The sequence below is a fragment of the Arachis hypogaea genome, chromosome 19 (genome assembly GCF_003086295.3).
Source record: "Arachis hypogaea cultivar Tifrunner chromosome 19, arahy.Tifrunner.gnm2.J5K5, whole genome shotgun sequence".
NCBI classification, from domain to species: domain Eukaryota; kingdom Viridiplantae; phylum Streptophyta; class Magnoliopsida; order Fabales; family Fabaceae; genus Arachis; species Arachis hypogaea.
Window position 1 is genome coordinate 102,187,877 of NC_092054.1, and position 18,524 is coordinate 102,206,400.

Consider the following 18,524-nt stretch of genomic DNA (forward strand, 5'->3'; position numbering starts at 1 on the left):
CATGTCGTCTCTCAAGGAATTGCAGGGAAGTATGATTTATTATTGGTTATGGAAAAGTATCTTTTTGGTTTTTTTTTTAAATAGGGAACAAGGAAATAAATTAACAGTAAAGTAAATTAATAACTAGAAAAACTCTTGGCAAGGTATGAGAACTGGAAATCCCATCCTAGTTATCCTTATCAGGTGTGATGAGAATTGTTATTGCTCCCACTTAGTTAATCCTTACTAAATAAAGGAAAGTCAAGTGGACTAATCAACTTTATTCCTCAACTCCTTAGATTTTTACTAGTAAAGAATTTTATAAAAATAATCGCGTTGTAAGTATAAGTTTCTAAACCAACAGAGAATCATTTCGTACAAAAGTTTGGTTGTCACAAGTAACAAAACCCAATAAAATTTATAACCGAAGTATTTAAACCTTGGTCGTCTTCTCAAGGAATTGCAGGGAAGTATGATTTATTATTGGTTATGGAAAAAGGTATATTTTTTGGTTTTTAAAATAGGAAATAGGAAAATAAACTGGCAATAAAGTAAATTAATTATCATGAACACCAGTGCAAGGTATTGATGAGTATTTTGGTGAAAAATAAATTTCTCCCAAAACACACAAATCTAACCGGCAAGTGTACGGGTCGTATCAAGTAATAAAAACTCACGGGAGTGAGGTCGATCCCACAAGGATTGAAGGATTGAGCAATTTTAGTTTAGTGGTTGATTTAGTCAAGCGAATCAAGTGTTGGTTGAGTGATTTGTGACTTGCAGAATGTAAATTGCATGAAATTAAAGAAAGCAGGGAATTAAATTGCTGAATCTTAAAGAACAAGAAATTAAATGGCAGAAACTTAAAGTGCAAGAAATGTAAATTGCGGAATCTTAAAGTGCAAGGAATATAAATTGCTTGAAATGTAAAGGGAATTGGGGAATGGATTTGCAGAATTTAAACAAGGAAAAACTAAATTGCATCAAACAGAAGAGGAAAAGGGAATTGGGATTAAACCGGATCTTGAAACAGTAAAGTAAATGAACAGAAAAAGCAATAAGCAGGGAATTGAAATGAGAAATTCAGATCTCAGGACCCAGAGACTAGAAAACCAAGTCTAGATCTCAATGCCTTCCTAGATCCAACAAGAACAATAGCAAGGAAATTGTAAATTGCAAAGAGAATAGATGAAGTAAGTAACAGAAACGGAAATTCAATTAAGCAGTAAATAAACAGAGAGATCCAAGATTGAGATTGAAACAGAATTTCTTCAATTCTCCAATCCAAGATCCAAGACAAAAGTAAAATGAAATTGAAAGTAATGAAAGCAAGAAATTAAAGTTCACTCAAGTTCAAAAGCTCTCCGAAAACTATTATGAAAACTCTAAAAGGAAAGCTCTAAAAGAAAACTCTCCCCAAAAAGCTCTCTAAACAAATTGAATTCTATCCTATTTATACACTTTCCAAAATGATCTTCAAGCCTTGAGTTGGGCCTTTGTTCTTGGTGGAATTGGGTTGAAAGAGGCCTTGGTTGATTGCTCTTGAAGATTGAAGAAGAACCGAAGTGAACCAATTGAACCGGAAATGGAGTTAGCCAACGTTGGTCTTCAACGTTAGGGTCAAAGTTAGGGGTCTAACTTTGACCCTAACTTTTCATATCAGCAAACCACATTCTTCTGGTTTAGACGTTGGCGCCAACGTTAGGGGTCTAACTTTGACCCTAACGTTGGCCTTGCTTGGTGTGATTGGTGCCAACGTTAGCCTCCACGTTAGGGGGCTAACGTTGGCGCAAACGTTGCCTACTCCCCCATTGTGATTTAAGTGCCAACGTTAGCCTCCAAGTTAGGGGGCTAACGTTGGCGCAAACGTTGGTAGCCCAGGGAGAAACTCTCAAGTTCCAACGTTAGCCTCCAAGTTAGGGGGCTAACGTTGGAGCTAACGTTGGCTACTTCCAAAGAGTGATTCATATGCCCAACGTTAGCCTCCAAGTTAGGGGGCTAACGTTGGGGCTAACTTCATGCAACCCGGTTCAATTTTCACTTATTCCATTGTCCTCTCTTCACTCCTAGCCATTCCTCTTTGCTTCAACCTTTCTCCAAGCCTTCTTCACCTATCATTGATCAACCAAACTAATCAAAGTTTTGCTCAAAATCATGAGGTATTCAATCTTCCACAATATGCAACAAATATAGTTCAAAACCTCATGAAATGGCATGAATTCACATATGGTTGGTTCAATCAAGGGAAACATGAAAATCTACTCAATTAGCTTGCTTGTAGCTTAAGAAAGTGCATAATTCTAATGAAAACAAAAGAAAAAGACTAGCTAAAATGGGCTAGGATGACTTGTCATCACAACACCAAACTTAAAGCTTGCTTGTCCCCAAGCAAGAAATGAATTTATTAAGAAGAAAGAATGAAATGGAAGAGGAAGTTCATGCTAGCAAGTGTTATTGATAGTTCATGGGGTTTTATGTGGATATGCAAATGCTCACTTCTTATTGACTCCTAGGCCTAGAAAGTTTCCTTCAAGTTTCAAGTGACATACTGCTATGACCTCTCATTATTCCTTTATCCTTGGCTATTACTTTATTCAAAAGCTTTATTTGAGTGTCATGTGTAGCAAGTTCATTTTCTTTTTATACTTGACACATTATTCACCATAGACACTTGGCTCACATTCCTTCTTAAAACATTGATGCCCAGCACCTCTTTGGGCTACTAAATGCTTTGTAGTTAGGTTGCTCTTGATAGTGGATTTTCAGCTGATGATCCCGGGTTAGTTAACCCAAGTCACCAAGTGTTGAGGCACTCCTAAGAGCTTACTAATCCAAGCAGATCCTAGTACAAAAACATCACAGGCATATATTTCAGAGTTCAAGCTATTGGTGTCCAGCTTTATTTCTTTTTGTTTTTCTTTTGTTTTGCCACCTTTTAGCTTTCTTTGTTCTTTCTTTCTTTTTTTTGTTTTTCTTTCTAACCAAGGAATTCTATTCAATTGAGATTCATAGACAATAGGCCACTCTCTACTTAGAAGGAGATATCTTAGCTCTTTATTCACTAAAGTGAGTTATAATGCAATCACACACACCACCACTTACTTTTATTCCACTTCTAACTAACAGAGACCATTTCACTTCACATTCAAACTGTTCTTTTATTAAATTTAAAGATGCAGGGGACAACACATACTTCTTGTTAAGTGAAAATGAACACACAAGCCAACACATAAAAAACCAGCCTACAAAAACATAATTGATGCATACTACACTAACAGTTTCTGTTAAAATGGGCATATTCATACTTCCAAATTTGAGCAATTCAATACTGATGGAGTTAAATGACAATACAACCTCTTGGTGGCTCCTTCTTCTTTCATCTCAGCTAATGGTGAGTAGTCCTCCCATAAGAGTGATTGATTTTCTGCAGTGTTAATGGAAGTTGCTTGTTTCTCAAGCCCTTATGTGATTTGTTAGTGTGCAAGACTTTCTTGTAGGCGTTTGAACTTACTTTGGTGTGTGAACACCAAACTCAGTCTCTTGCCATGTTTCTTATCCATAACCATATGTGAAAGCTTAAATCTTCGCTAAAGGTAATAAAATTGAAAACTAGAAACAGACAATGCTTAAATGATTTGTCAGATTGCTTGGAGCTGGTAGCTCTTTATATAGAAAGTGAGAATGTGCTTTTAAGTAAGATTTTGGTGGAACACCAAACTTAGAATCCTTCATTCTCCCTTAATATGTTTTGGTGTGAAACACCAAACTTAGCTCCTTGCAATACATACTACTCATTTAACCTTTTTATTGAACTAACTATGAAAGAAAAGTACCTCCGGTTGGGTTGCCTCCCAACAAGCGCTCTTTTATTGTCACTAGCTTGACATTGAAGCTTTCTTTTATGGTGGTTGATGACTGTAGTGCCTCAACTTGTCCCCTCTGATCGTGAGCTTCTTCTTTGTTCCTTGGTGCTCTATCTCAGCATGTTCTAGTGATAATATTTTGCTCACAGTGTAGTAATCGTTAGTCTGTTGGTCTGTTCCCAGTTGTTGATAGACTAACTGCACTTTGTCACCTTTGAAGAGCCCTTCTGTTGGGATTTTTTTGTTCTTCCACCCCTTTTTGATTCTGTTTTTGTTTTTCTTCCTTCCTTTTGTTAATTCTTCTTCTTTGAAAACAGGCTCCCTTTTGAAATTCCTTTTCTTAGTTGCCAATACTACAATGTTCCCTTGAGCTTCTTCATTACTTTGCACAGTCTCTTTCTCTTTTTGGCCTGCTGTATCGTCTATCTCTTGCTTGGGAGGGCAGTTGTTGTTTGTCTTGTTGATTTCCTCCCTCCACTGCAGATTCTCCTTGTCTGTTTCTGTACCATCCTTCTTTTCATTACTGTTCGGTGTTTCTGGTAGTACACTCAGAGTGATACTTTCATTATGCATCCTGAGGGTTAATTCTCCTTGCTCTATGTCTATGATGGCCCTAGCAGTGGCTAAAAACGGTCTTCCCAGTATAATGGAATCGCCCTCATCCTGATTCGAATCCAGGATCACAAAATCTGCTGGGAAGATGAATCTGTCTACTTTGACTAGAAGGTTCTCAATTATACCACTGGGGCATATCACTGATTTGTCCACCAATTCTAGAGACATCTGTACCGGTTTTACCTCTTTTATGCCTAACTTTTTCACTAGAGAAGCAGGCATCAGATTGATACTAGCTCCCAAGTCACACATCGCCTTCTTGATAGTCATACTGCCAATGGCGCAGGGTAGAAAGAAACTCCCAGGGTCCTCAAGTTTGGGAGGAAGTCCCTTCTGGATTAGTGCTCTGCATTCCTCAGTGAGCAGTACAGTTTCATTAACTTGCCAACTCCTCTTCTTGTTGATAAGTTCCTTCAAGAACTTTGCGTACAGGGGCATTTGCTCAAGTGCTTCAGTTAAGGGAATATTGATTTCTAACTTCTTGAAGATTTCAAGAAATTTTGGGAAGTGTTGGTCCTTAGTTTCCTTGTTAAACCTTTGAGGATATGGCAAGGGAGGAGTGAAGTTATTTCCCTGCCTTTGGTCCTCAGTTGGCTCTTCAATTACTTCCTTTCCCTTTCTTGATTTTTGTGGCTGATCTTCTTTTTCTTGAGCTTGATCCTGAGTTGGCTTGCTTGCTGCCTCCTTCTTGTCATTGACTTTCTCTTCTTCAGCTTGTTTCTTGTCACTTTCCTTTGGCTTCTTGGTTGCTTCTTCATTTTTCACCAAGACTTTTCCACTCCTCAATTGTATTGCCTTGCATTCTTCCTTAGGATTTGGGATTGTGTCACTTGGCAGTGAGCTTGAAGATTTCTCAACAGAAATCTGTTTGGAGATTTGCCCAATTTGCCTCTCTAGGCTCTTCATGGAGGCTTCATGGTTCTTGGTTGTCATTTCTTGGTGTTTCCACATTTTGTCTATCAAGGTTTCCAAGTTGGTGAGTCTGTGAGATTCAGGTGATGCTTGTGGTGGGTTGTGAAATGTGGATGGTGGATGGTAGACATTTTGGTTGGTGGGTTGGTTATTAGATTGGTAATGGTTGGGGTTGGAGTAGTTGTTTTGAGGTTTTCTGTAGGGGTTTTGGTTGGTTTGCTGCTGGTTGTGGTTTTGGTTGTTTCTCAAAGTGTTTTGGTTTGAGTTTCTCTGCCATGGTTGTTGATTTTGGTTGTGATTGTCTCCCCACCTAAGGTTTGGGTGGTTCTTCCAAGAAGGGTTGTAAGTGTCACCATATACTTCATTTGGCCCAGAATTTTGGTTGTGCATGTACTGGACTTGTTCTTGTTGTTGCTCCTCTTGAGTCTCTTCACTCTGACCCCATGTGGTTGATGGCTGGCTAGTGTTGACTGCTGCAACTTGGAGACTGTCAATCCTCTTAGCCATTTGCTCAAATTGTTGTTGAAATTGCTGCTGCATCATCTTGTTTTGAGCTAGGATTGAATCCACTCCGTCTAGTTCCATTACTCCTCTTCTTTGTGATGGTTGGCGGCTTCTTTGATGAGCAAAGAAATATTGATTGTTGGCCACCATGTCCACAAGATTCTGAGCTTCCTCAGCAGTTTTCATTAGTTGTAGTGAACCTCCAGCAGAATGATCTAATGCCTCCTGAGATTTCAATGTCAGGCCTTCATAGAAATTTTGCAGCACATCCCATTCATTGAACATCTCTGGAGGGCACTTTCTGATTAAGGCTTTGTACCTCTCCCATGCTTCATACAAGGATTCAGCATCTAATTGTGTGAATGTCTGCACCTCAGTTTTCAGCCTGATGACTCTCTGGGGTGGATAGAATTTGGCTAGAAATTTAGCCACCAAGTCATCCCAACTAGTGATACTTGCTTGGGGAAAAGTTTCAAGCCATTGTGCAGCCTTATCCCTTAATGAGAACGGGAACAGCAGAAGCTTGTAAGTCTCAGGATTCACACCATTGGATTTGACAGTGTCACAGATCCTCAAGAAGGTAGATAGATGTTGATTTGGATCCTCCAATGGTCCTCCTCCAAATGAGCAGTTATTCTGGACCAATGTGATGAGTTGTGGCTTCAGTTCAAAGTTATTTGCATTGACATTAGGGGTGAGAATGCTGCTTCCACAATGTCTAGCATTTGCAAAAGTATAGGAAGCCAATACTCTCCTCTGTTGTGGTGGATTATTAACTCCTTCTCCTGGATTAGATGTATCTCCTTCCATCTCGTGGTATTCTTCCTCAGATTCTTCTTCTCCAACAATACTTTTCCCTCTTTCGGCTCTTCTTAACCTCCTGAGAGTTCTTTCGTCTTGTTCATGAAAATTGGGTATGGCTCTTTGTGTACCTGACATACAAGCAGAACATAAGAGCACACAAACCAGTGATACTTCAATCTACTGCTAGAATGAAGTTTTAGTTAGCTTAAGCAAAAATTCAAACAGTTAGTGGGTTAATCAAAAGTTAAAGAAAAATAAAGAAAAAGTGCTTGATCTAGATTACCACCTCACTTAATCATTGTCAATCTAATCATTCCCCGGCAACGGCGCCAAAAACTTGATGAGATATTTTGATGAGAAACGAATCTCTACCAAAACACCCAAAACTAACCGGCAAGTGTACCGGGTCGTATCAAGTAATAAAAACTCACGGGAGTGAGGTCGATCCCACAAGGATTGAAGGATTGAGCAATTTTAGTTTAGTGGTTGATTTAGTCAAGCGAATCAAGTGTTGGTTGAGTGATTTGTGACTTGCAGAATGTAAATTGCATGAAATTAAAGAAAGCAGGGAATTAAATTGCTGAATCTTAAAGAACAAGAAATTAAATGGCAGAAACTTAAAGTGCAAGAAATGTAAATTGCGGAATCTTAAAGTGCAAGGAATATAAATTGCTTGAAATGTAAAGGGAATTGGGGAATGGATTTGCAGAATTTAAACAAGGAAAAACTAAATTGCATCAAACAGAAGAGGAAAAGGGAATTGGGATTAAACCGGATCTTGAAACAGTAAAGTAAATGAACAGAAAAAGCAATAAGCAGGGAATTGAAATGAGAAATTCAGATCTCAGGACCCAGAGACTAGAAAACCAAGTCTAGATCTCAATGCCTTCCTAGATCCAACAAGAACAATAGCAAGGAAATTGTAAATTGCAAAGAGAATAGATGAAGTAAGTAACAGAAACGGAAATTCAATTAAGCAGTAAATAAACAGAGAGATCCAAGATTGAGATTGAAACAGAATTTCTTCAATTCTCCAATCCAAGATCCAAGACAAAAGTAAAATGAAATTGAAAGTAATGAAAGCAAGAAATTAAAGTTCACTCAAGTTCAAAAGCTCTCCGAAAACTATTATGAAAACTCTAAAAGGAAAGCTCTAAAAGAAAACTCTCCCCAAAAAGCTCTCTAAACAAATTGAATTCTATCCTATTTATACACTTTCCAAAATGATCTTCAAGCCTTGAGTTGGGCCTTTGTTCTTGGTGGAATTGGGTTGAAAGAGGCCTTGGTTGATTGCTCTTGAAGATTGAAGAAGAACCGAAGTGAACCAATTGAACCGGAAATGGAGTTAGCCAACGTTGGTCTTCAACGTTAGGGTCAAAGTTAGGGGTCTAACTTTGACCCTAACTTTTCATATCAGCAAACCACATTCTTCTGGTTTAGACGTTGGCGCCAACGTTAGGGGTCTAACTTTGACCCTAACGTTGGCCTTGCTTGGTGTGATTGGTGCCAACGTTAGCCTCCACGTTAGGGGGCTAACGTTGGCGCAAACGTTGCCTACTCCCCCATTGTGATTTAAGTGCCAACGTTAGCCTCCAAGTTAGGGGGCTAACGTTGGCGCAAACGTTGGTAGCCCAGGGAGAAACTCTCAAGTTCCAACGTTAGCCTCCAAGTTAGGGGGCTAACGTTGGAGCTAACGTTGGCTACTTCCAAAGAGTGATTCATATGCCCAACGTTAGCCTCCAAGTTAGGGGGCTAACGTTGGGGCTAACTTCATGCAACCCGGTTCAATTTTCACTTATTCCATTGTCCTCTCTTCACTCCTAGCCATTCCTCTTTGCTTCAACCTTTCTCCAAGCCTTCTTCACCTATCATTGATCAACCAAACTAATCAAAGTTTTGCTCAAAATCATGAGGTATTCAATCTTCCACAATATGCAACAAATATAGTTCAAAACCTCATGAAATGGCATGAATTCACATATGGTTGGTTCAATCAAGGGAAACATGAAAATCTACTCAATTAGCTTGCTTGTAGCTTAAGAAAGTGCATAATTCTAATGAAAACAAAAGAAAAAGACTAGCTAAAATGGGCTAGGATGACTTGTCATCAGGTATAAGAACTGGAAAGCCCATCCTAGTTATCCTTATCAAGTGTGATGAGAATTGTTTATTGCTCCCACTTAGTTAACCCTTACTAAATAAAGGAAAGTCAAGTGGAATAATTAATTTGATTCCTCAAGTTCTAGTCAACTCTTGTGGAAAGACTAGCTTTAGAGGGATCCAAATCAATTAGCAAATTCCAACTTTCAATCAACAGCTGAGTTTGATAACTCAAGTGTCTCTAATTACTCAACCAAAGCAAAGGGGGAAAAATCTAAATTATTTATATTATAAATAAAAGAAAGCAATCATAAATCTGAAATACCTCAAATTGCATTTAAACATAAATTCAAATCTAACATGAAAAGTTCATAAGCCAAATTGGCTAAATAGGTAATTACCAAGAGAAATAGAGCAACTAAAGTAATAGAATAAATAAAAGAAGATAAGAGAAACTAAATTTAAAAGAACATAGAACCTGGAATGTAGAAGAAGTAAACCTAACCTTTAAGAGAAATCCTAAATCCTAAATCCTAAGAGAGAGGAGAGAGCCAATCTCTCTAGAAACTACATCTAAAACCTAAAAATTGTGAATATGAATGTTGTGTTTTTATTGTATGAATGAATGGATTGATTCCCCCACTTTATAGCCTCTAATATATGTTTTCTGGGCCAAAAATTGGGTTAAAAACAGCCCAGAAATCGCCCCAGTGATTTCTGATACGTACAGGTCGCTGCAGAGCCACGCGTTAGCGTCGTCCACGCGTTCGCACGGATTGAGTTTTTGCCAGGTCACGCGTCCGCGTGATCTACGCGTGTGCGTCACCTGGATTCGGGGCAGCTATGGCAAATTATATATCATTGCAAAGCTCTGCATGTTATCTTTCCAACGCAATTGGAACCACATCATTTGGACCTCTGTAGCTCAAGTTATGACCGTTTTAGTACCAGAAGGTCAGGCTGGACAACTTTAGCAGTTCCTTCAGTTTCTTGTATTCCTTCCACTTTTGCATGCTTCCTTTCCATCCTCTAAGCCATTCCTGCCCTGTAATCCATGAAATCACTTAACGCACATATCAAGGTATCGAATGGTAATAAGAGAGGATTAATATTAGCAAATTTAAGGCCAAACAAACATGTTTTCAATCATAGCACAAAATTAGGAAGGAAAATGTAAAACCATGCAATTAGTATGAACAAGTGTATGAAAGATTGATAAAATCCACTCAATTGAGCACAAGATAAACCGTAAAATAGGGGTTTATCGATCATCTTTAATTTGATACAAAAATCATTCAATTTCAAAAACTGTAGCTCAAGATATGATTTGTCAAAGTTCACCAAAAATCCATTTTTACAGAAAATATCTAAACCTCAATTTTAACCAACTCTCAATCCAAAATTACTTATTCTATATTCAAAAAAATCCTAATGTACCTAGTTCATATTCACATATCCTCCAATTCATTCCACAACCTAAAATTCACATTTTCATCATTTCCATACCAAATTCACCCAACCACTACACCATACTTAAATCATTTAGTTTCAAATCCTATATTTCTCCCACAATTCCTACATCACAAATCTCCATTGTAACCAACAATCCATACACAATTAATAAGTCACATATTCATAATTCTAAATCATCACAACTATATACATTTACTTATTACCATAAATTCTCATAATCCTCATGAATCATCAATATAACCAATCACCATCAATACTCATCAACACGAATAATTTTCAACAATCATCATCAACCACAATAATCAATAACAACCAACAACTAACATCAATTCAATCCTATCCTAAGGTCTACTAGCTTAAGTTTCCAGGAACTTTACATATTATATAAAGGAAACCGAAACCATACCTTGGCCGATTCCTAATATGCTCAAACACCAAACTTGATTCCAACAAGCTTCCACCAAGCTCCAAACCACCAAAGCCAAACCAAAAGCCACCACCAAATCCAAAAACAAGCTTCATACATACAACATAACCATGCATTAACAACTAAAGCTCACACTACACCAAACCACAAGGATATAGAGGTTCCTTTCCCTATCCAATGGTGATTGAGGCAAAGCCCGACAATTACCCGCTACTAGAGATCACCTAAACAAGAAAAATCACAAAATCTACTCAAAACTAAACCCAAAAACACCAAAATTCTAGGGCTAAAAACTGGAGCACGAGTTGAGAGATCTTACCAACAATGCCTAGCTAGAATCGAAGAGCTCGACAGAGCTTCGCGTGGCCGTACAGCTCATCAATCGGAGCTCTGGATCAAAAGTTATGGATCTTTGAAGGAGGAGGTGAATAGTAACCTTCTTCCTCCCTTCTGTCACCCAGCAGCACCCCTTTCTCTCATTTCGGGGTGCAATGAGCTGAATTGCTCATTAAATGCGCATATATATGTTGGGCCTTGGGCCCGGTCCAACCTATTAGCGTTTTAAGTCTGTTTGGCCCACTTTGTGCCTAAACCTTTAAGATTAGTGCCTAGTTTTCAATTATAAATTATTTTTGTCTTTTCAAATTAATAAATCAATTTTCAAAGTCTTATTTTCCAAAATACGCCGTATTGGACAGACTAGAGCCGGTACTACCAGCTTAAGCACCAGTACGCATTTTTACAAAAACTTTTCGAAAAAGATACATTTTCCAACTCAGAAAAATTCATTGAAATCAAATTTCACCTTTAAATTTTCAAATTAAAACTTCTAAATTTTGAATCTACTCCGGGCACTTAAAATTATTATTTTATTAAAAGGATTATGTCGGTTCTTACAAATCGAGGATTCAGATTTTAGTCCACTTAACCAAATACATTCCTACCTTGACCCTAACCCCATTACAACCCTTGAAAAGACCTCTGGATATGTGTATTCATGCATTAAATTTTTGTTGGTTGGTAGATGATGAGCGGATAATTTATACACTTTTTGGAATTGTTTTTAGGTAGATTTTAGTATGATTTAGTTAGTTTTTACTATGTTTTGATTAGTTTTTTTGCAAAATTCTCATTTCTGAACTTTACTATGAGTTTGAGTATTTTTCTATGATTTCAAGTATTTTCTGGCTGAAATTGAGGGACCTGAGCAAAAATCTGATTCAGAGGCTGAAAAAGGACTGTAGATGCTGTTGGATTCTGACCTCCCTGCACTCGAAATGAATTTTCTGGAGTTACAGAAGCCCAATTGGCATGCTTTTAATTGCGTTGGAAAGTAGACATCCAGGGCTTTCCATCAATATATAATAGTCCATATGTTGCCCAAGCTTTGATGACGCAAATTGGCGTTTAACGCCAAGTCTTTACCCTATTCTGGCGTTAAACACCAGAAACAGGTTGCAAACCAGAGTTAAACGCTAGAAATAGGCTACAACCTGGCGTTTAACTCCAAAAAAAGTCTCTACACATGGAAGCTTCAATGCTCAGCCCAAGCACACACCAAGTGGGCCCCGAAAGTGAATTTCTGCACTATCTATCTTAGTCTACTCAATTTCTGTAAACCTAGGTCACTAGCTTAGTATAAAAACTACTTTTAGAGATTTATTTTGAACCTTATGATATTTTCACATCTGAATATTGTATTTCTGACGGCATGAGTCTCTAAACCCCATGATTGGGGGTGAGGAGCTCTGCTGTGTTTCGATGAATTAATGCAATTACTACTGTTTTTCATTCAATCACGCTTGTTTCTATTCTAAGATATTCACTCGCACTTCACCCTGATGAATGTGATGATCCGTGACATTCATCATCATTCTCATCTAAGAACGCGTGCGTGACAACTACCTCTGTTCTATCTGCACTAGCTTGAGTGTGTATCTCTTAGCCTCCTGGTTCATGATCAGAGTCTTCGTGGTATAGGCTAGAATTATTGGCGGCCATTCCTGAGATCTGGAAAGTTTAAACCTTGTCTGTGGTATTCTGAGTAGGATCTGGGAAGGGATGACTGTGACGAGCTTCAAACTCGCGAGTGTTGGGCGTAGTGACAGACGCAAAAGAATCAACGGATTCTATTCCAACATGAGTGAGAACCGACATATGATTAGCCGTGCGGTGACAGCGCATTTGAACCATTTTCACTAAGAGGATGGATGGTAGCCATTGACAACGGTGATCCACCAACATACATCTTGACATGGAAGGAGACCTGAGTGCGTGAAGAAGAAGACAGTAGGAAAGCAGAAATTCAGAAGACAGAGCATCTCCAAAACCTCAATCTGTTCCCCATTACTGCATAACAAGTATTATTTATTTTATGTTAATTATTCTTCATAAATCCAACAATTTATATTATTAATTTCCTGACTAAGAATTACAAAATAACCATAGCTTGCTTCAAGCCGACAATCTCCGTGGGATCAACCCTTACTCACGTAAGGTATTACTTGGACGACCCAGTGCACTTGCTGGTTAGTGGTACGAGTTGTGAAAAGTGTGATTTACAATTCGTGCACCAAGTTTTTGGCGCCGTTGCCGGGGATTGTTCGAGTTTGGACAACTGACGGTTTATTTTGTTGCTTAGATTAGGAAAATTTTTTCTTTTTGGTTTAGAGTCCTCTATTATTGTATTTGGATAAAACTTTTTTTAAAATCCTTATTTTCTCTTTTTAAATTTTTCAAAAATTTTTATAAACTAATAATTGAGTTTTTCTGTTTGAGTTTAGTTTCATATTTTAAGTTTGGTGTCCTTTGTGTTTCTGTTTTCTTAAAAATTTTTCAAAGTTGTTCTTAGTGTTCATCGTGATATTCAAAGTTTTCCTGCTTGTTTCCTTTGTTTTGATCTAAAAATTTAAGTTTGGTGTCATTTTTACTGTTTTTCTCTTTCTTCATTAAATTCAAAAATATCTTTTCTCTTTATTTCAATTAATTTTCAAATTTTCCTTTAAAAATTCAGATTTTTATTTTAAAACTTCCTATTCTATCTTATCTTAGTTTTGAAATTTTAAAATTCAAAATCTTTTTCAAAAATCATATCCAAAATTTTTCAAATCTTCTTAATTAAGTAATTATTTTCGTTTTCAAATTTATTTTTCTCTTAGTTTTTGAAATTTACATTTTAATTTCTAATTATTTTATTTTATCTTATTATTTTTATTTATTCTTAATAATTCAGTTTGTTTCTACTTAAATAAAATTAAAACAAAAACATATTTTGTTTGCAATTCATATCAATTCTATTTTATCCATCATAGACATAAATGGAAATGAACAGTCCAGAAGGACTCTGGAGTCATATGCTAACCCCATTACTGCTGCATATGGGAGCAACATCTGTATACCTCCCATCAAAGCAAGCAGTTTTGAGCTAAATCCTCAGCTCATTGTCATGGTGCAGTAAAATTGCTAGTATTCCGGTCTTCCTCAGGAATAACCTACTGAGTTTCTGGCACAGTTCTTGCAAATTGCTGACATAGTACGTGACAAGGAAGTAGATCAGGATGTCTACAGATTATTACTGTTTCCATTTGCTGTAAAAGATCAAGCTAAAAGGTGGTTAAATAACCAACCTACAGCAAGCATAAGAACATGGAAACAGTTATCAGACAAATTCCTGAATCAATATTTCCCTCCAAAATAGATGACACAGCTAAGGCTAGACATCCAAGGCTTTAAACAAGAGGATGATGAATCCCTTTATAACACTTGGGAGAGGTACAGAAGGATGCTAAGGAAATGTCCCTCTAAAATGTTTTCAGAGTGGGTGCAGTTAGACATCTTCTACTACGGGCTTACAGAAAAAGCTCAGGTATCTCTAGATCACTCAGCTGGTGGATCTATACACATGAGAAAAACTATTGAAGAGGCTCAAGAGCTTATTGATATAGTTTCTAGAAATCAGTATCTATACATAAGTAATGAGTCCTCCATGAAAGAAGAAGCTAAGGTAGTATCAATTGACTTTAGTCCTCAGGAACAAGTTGCTGAACTCAATCAGCAACTATCTTCCATAACAAGGCAGTTAGCAGAATTTAAGGAGATGCTACAAGAAACCAAAAATGCTAACAAGGATATGGAATCACAATTGAATCAGACAAACCAGTAGCTATCAAAACATATAACAGAGGAGTGCCAAGCAGTTCAATTAAGAAGTGGAAAAACATTAAATACCTCAACTCAAAGCAGCAGAAAGCCAAGAAAAGAACACCTGACAGAGGATGAGCAACTTACTATCCAAAATCCCTCTGAGGATAGTAAGATCCCAGAGAGGAATAAGTCTGGCGTTCAAACGCCAGAAAAGGGTAAAAAACTGGCGTTAAACACCCAATCTATGTTCAGTTCTAGCGTTCAAACGCCAGAAAAGGATAGGAATCTGGCGTTAAACGCCCAATCCATGTCCAGTTCTGGCGTTCAAACGCCAGTGAGGGATCAGACACCTGCAAGTGCTGATAATAACTCCCTCAATAAGGCTTCTCAACCTACCTCTGTAGGAAATAAACCTGCAGCAACTAAGGTTGAAGAATATAAAGCCAAAATGCCTTATACTCAAAAACTCCGCCAAGCAGAACAGGATAAACAATTTGCCCGCTTTGCAGACTATCTCAGGACTCTTGAAATAAAGATTCCATTTGCAGAGGCACTTGAGCAAATACCCTCTTATGCTAAGTTCATGAAAGAGATCTTAAGTCATAAGAAGGATTGGAGAGAAACAGAAAAAGTTTTTTTCACTGAAGAATGCAGTGCAGTCATTCTAACAAGCTTACCAGAAAAGCTTAAGGATCCCAGAAGCTTTATGATACCATGCACACTAGAGGGTACTTGTACCAAGACAGCTTTATGTGATCTTGGGGCAAGTATCAATCTAATCCCTACATCCACTATCAGAAAGCTTGGCTTGACTGAAGAGGTCAAACCAACCCGGATATGTCTTCAACTTGTTGATGGCTCCATTAAATATCCATCAGGCATAATTGAGGACATGATTGTCAAGGTTGGGCCATTTGCCTTTCCCACTGACTTTGTAGTGCTGGAGATGGAGGAGCATAAGAGTGCAACTCTCATTTTAGGAAGACCCTTCCTAGCAACTGGACGAACCCTCATTAATGTCCAAAAAGGGGAAGTGACCTTAAGAGTCAATAAGGATGAGTTCAGGATGAATGCTGTTGAGGCAATGAAGCATCCAGACACATCAAAAGACTATATGCGTGTTGATATTATTGACTCCCTGATAGAGGAGATCAACATGGCCGAGAGTCTCGAATCAGAGCTAGAAGACATCTTTAAAGATGTTCAGCCTGATTTGGAGGAATCAGAGGAAATAAAAGAGCCTCTAAAAATTTCTCAAGAAGAGGAGAAACCTCCTAAACCCGAGCTCAAACCACTACCAACATCCCTGAAATATGCATTTCTGGGAGAAGGTGACACTTTTTCGGTGATCATAAGCTCTGCTTTAAATCCACAGGAAGAGAAAGCACTACTTTAAATGCTAAGGACACACAAGGCAGCTCTTGGGTGGTCCATAAGTGATCTTAAGGGCATCAGCCCAGCAAGATGCATGCACAAGATCCTATTGGAGGACGATTCTAAGCCAGTGGTTCAACCACAGAGGCGGCTAAATCCAGCCATGAAGGAGGTGGTGCAGAAATAGGTCACCAAGTTACTGGAGGCTGGGATTATTTATCCTATTTCTGATAGCCCCTGGGTGAGCCCTGTCCAAGTTATCCCCAAGAAGGGAGGCATGACAGTGGTTCATAATGAAAAGATTGAACTGGTTCCTATAAGAATAGTTACAGGGTGGCGTATGTGTATTGATTACAGAAGGCTCAATACAGCCACCAGGAAGGATCACTTTCCTTTACCATTCATAGACCAGATGCTAGAGAGACTAGCAGGTCACGAATATTACTGCTTTTTGGATGGCTATTCAGGTTATAACCAAATTGTAGTAGACCCTCAGAACTAAGAGAAAACAACATTCACATGTCCTTCGGGAGTATTTGCCTATAAAAGGATCTCTTTTGGTCTATGCAATGCACCTGTAATCTTTCAGAGGTGCATGCTCTCTATCTTCTTTAATATGGTAGAGAAATTTCTGGAAGTCTTCATGGATGACTTTTCTGTACTTGGAGACTCATTCAGCTCCTGCCTTGACCATTTAGCACTTGTTTTGAAAAGATGCCAAGAGACCAACCTAGTTTTAAATTGGGAAAAATGTCACTTTATGGTAACTGAAAGAATTGTCCTTAGGCATAAAATTTCAAACAAGGGAATAGAGGTGGATCAAGCTAAAGTGGAAGTAATTGAAAAATTACCACCACCAGTCAATGTTAAGGCAATCAGAAGCTTTCTGGGGCATGTAGGATTCTATAGGAGGTTTATAAAGGATTTTTCAAAAATTACAAAACCTCTGAGCAATCTGCTAGCTGCTGACAAGCCATTTATGCTTGACACAGAGTGTCTGCAGGCGTTTGAAACTTTGAAAGCTAAGCTGGTCACAGCACCAGTTATTTCTTCACCAGACTGGACACTTCCATTCGAACTAATGTGTGTTGCCAGTGACCATGCCATTGGTGCAGTACTGTGACAAAGGCATAACAAGCTTCTGCATGTCATTTATTACGCTAGCTGTGTTTTAAATGATGCTCAGAAAAATTACACAACCACAGAAAAGGAGTTGCTTGCAGTGGTCTATGCCATTGACAAGTTTAGATCATACTTAGTAGGATCAAAAGTGATTGTGTACACTGACCATGCTACTCTTAAATATCTACTTACAAAGCAGGATTCAAAACCCAAGCTCATAAGATGGGTGTTGCTTTTGCAAGAATTTGATATAGAAATAAGAGACAGAAAAGGGATAGAAAACCAAGTGGCTGATCATCTGTCCCGGATAGAACCAGTAGAAGGGGTGTCCTCCCCCTCTATTGAGATCTCTGAAACCTTTCCGGATGAGCAACTATTTGCCATTCAGGAAACACCATGGTTTACAGACATTGCAAACTATAAAGCTGTAAGATTCATACCCAAAGAGTACAGCAGGCAGCAAATAAAGAAATTGATTTCTGATGCAAACTACTACCTATGGGATGAACCATATCTCTTTAAGAGATGTGCAGACAGAATAATCCGTAGATGTGTGCCCAAGGAAGAGGCACAGAAGATCTTATGGCATTGCCATGGGTCACTGATGGTAGTAGAAATTGGCGAATTAAAAATTGTTAAAATATATACGTTGCAAGTATAGTTCTTAACTCGCCAGAAATCTACTTATCAATTTAGAAAGGTGTCACAGAAATTTAAAATTAAAATACTGGGAGTATGAATCCCAGGTCGTCTCCCAACGAGTTGCAGAAAAGTGTGCTATTTTATTAATCAGAGGTTTTCAAAAAGGTTTGAATTGAGTAAGTAGGAAATTAAATTGGAGAATTTGAATAATGTAAATAAAAGCCTTGATTGGGAGTTGATTAGTTGGAATCCCTATTATTGTTAGAATACTCTCAAGATTAATTGACAATTAAAAGTTTTCCTGTTTAGTTATCCTTTACTAGGTAATGGAAAGTCAAACAAATTGGAATGCTACATCTGTTCACAAGTTGCAATCCACTTAATTAAAAGAGATTGGTGTTAGTGACTAGAAGGCAATCCAACCATAAACCCAATTACAATCTTTCTTTTAAACTTTCCAACTCAAGGGTTCCCTTCAATCAACTCCCCATCAAGTTAGGGAACTACTCGCTCATTGTGAATGTAAAATTCATAGCATATGAAAAGGAATTAAAGAAAGATATTGT